The 1,793-nt window shown below is 31.2% G+C and overlaps 1 long non-coding RNA gene across 1 annotated transcript; it reads right to left on the reverse strand.

Annotated features, from left to right (window-relative positions):
• Positions 1–225: 225 nt before the first annotated feature.
• Positions 226–964, reverse strand: LOC144421849 (uncharacterized). The gene is made up of 3 exons (XR_013475000.1): positions 807–964; positions 446–490; positions 226–362 (listed from the first exon to the last, which is right to left on the reverse strand). It is a non-coding gene; the product is annotated as an uncharacterized LOC144421849 (long non-coding RNA).
• Between the last annotated feature and the right edge of the window lie 829 nt (positions 965–1,793).

The following is a 1,793-nucleotide window of genomic DNA, read 5'->3' on the forward strand; positions in this document are numbered from 1 at the left end:
AATATTCACACGCGGAATCTTTTCAACAACGCAAAACTTTCTGATTGACACAGGAGTATATGAATCGCAGGGACAAATTAATTTTTTCAATGCAGGTTTTATTACTTTAACAATGTCATTAGTTTCCGACGTGGTCAAGCTTGAAATCTCCCCACAAACGAGCAACTTGTTGATTGACACTAGAGTAGATGATATTCCGTTGTCTGTTTTCTATGTATAAATTTGAAACTACCCATATTGATACAAATCATAAGTCAATTTATTTCTATTCTGCTTTTATTATTTTTTGCTCATTAGATACATTTCGAATAATGTTATACACAATATATATCCATGTATATTCTGAACTTCGTGCAGAAAACCTGTGATGAAATAAAAGATTTATTAGGCAAATATGCATTTGATTCCGCTGTCCAAAAATAAAAATTTTGAAATATAGGATCACCTCATTATTCTTTGGAGTATTGCTCCAATGGTTCCACGAATTTTTCTAAAAATAGAAATAAAATTGAATCAAGAGTTTATAGGAAGTTTTTATTAGGGTTGTCAAAACGTGAAATCCAATTAATGATGTTTGAGTGGGCCTCAATTTACTGTCTGGCCGACAAATATTTGAACTCGGGCAACAACATAAACATATTCACCCACTCGTAAATTTGAAATGATTTCAATTTCTTCCTTTTTATCTCTCTTATGTCGCGTTGCTGAAACGTTTTTAAAGCTTTTTCTTTGACATACTATTTTCAATCAGGTTGAATTTGACATAGATTTCAATACCATAACTTCAAGATTAACTCTATACTTACTTGCTATTCCTTCTCCTCTTCTTTCTTCATGACATGCAACCAAATCTATAGCTTGCAGCAGCATCAGTAATGAAATTACCAGCAGGAACAATAGTCGGGCATGAGCACAAAAATTCATATTCCGAGTCTGGGAACACCAAGTTAATATGTAGTGGAATTGAACTATTCATAAAAAAAATATATATGATATGAAAATTTAGGAAATTCAGTATTTTGTATAAAAAGTTTTTTGTCTTGTTAATTTTTTCATACAAATAACCACTTAACGTAGCGTTGTGCAAAAACACTTCAAGTACAAGTGGCAAAATGTAGGCTTTTTGTAGCGAGGATGAAGAATTTCGTCAGAATAGCAGTTTAATAATTTTGTCTGTTTTTATCCCAAAATACAACGAGTTCTGCATTACATGTTTATATGATTGATATTGGGATTACAAAACAAAATAAACTCCGTTTTACCAGTCATCGCCAAGATCATGCCTCAGTGAAAAGATAAAAAATGACAAAAAAAAGTTTAAAGTTGCAAGTTTGCTGTCTCAATTGTTGCTGTCTCAAGCAGAATTATGCACAGCCGCTTTTAAGCAGTCACGTATTTCAAATTAACTACATGCTTTTGAAAAATAGCATTTCGAACGAATGAAACATTCCAAAGTGATTGAACGGAAAAAATATTTCCTTCTTGGGAATTCCAAAACCCATGAAGCTAACGAACGTCTATCATAAACATCACTATGCTCATTCTTGGTCTCATCTATAAAACAAAATAATCTTGTCATTACCTGTCATTACAATTTTTGCTCAGCGATATTTTACATCTCAAATATTTTACAGCTTTTTTTCTATGTTATTAAATTTAAACAAACAATCTAGTTATTTCATTCATAGGATAAAGTCTAACTAAGCTAGTTGCATTTTATGTACGATTGTTGTTGTTAATAGCAATGTAATCATATTTCATAGCTTGAAGCGTTTATTCAAATCTAAATTTTA

The sequence above is a fragment of the Styela clava genome, chromosome 1 (assembly GCF_964204865.1).
Source record: "Styela clava chromosome 1, kaStyClav1.hap1.2, whole genome shotgun sequence".
Classification (NCBI taxonomy): Eukaryota; Metazoa; Chordata; class Ascidiacea; order Stolidobranchia; family Styelidae; genus Styela; species Styela clava.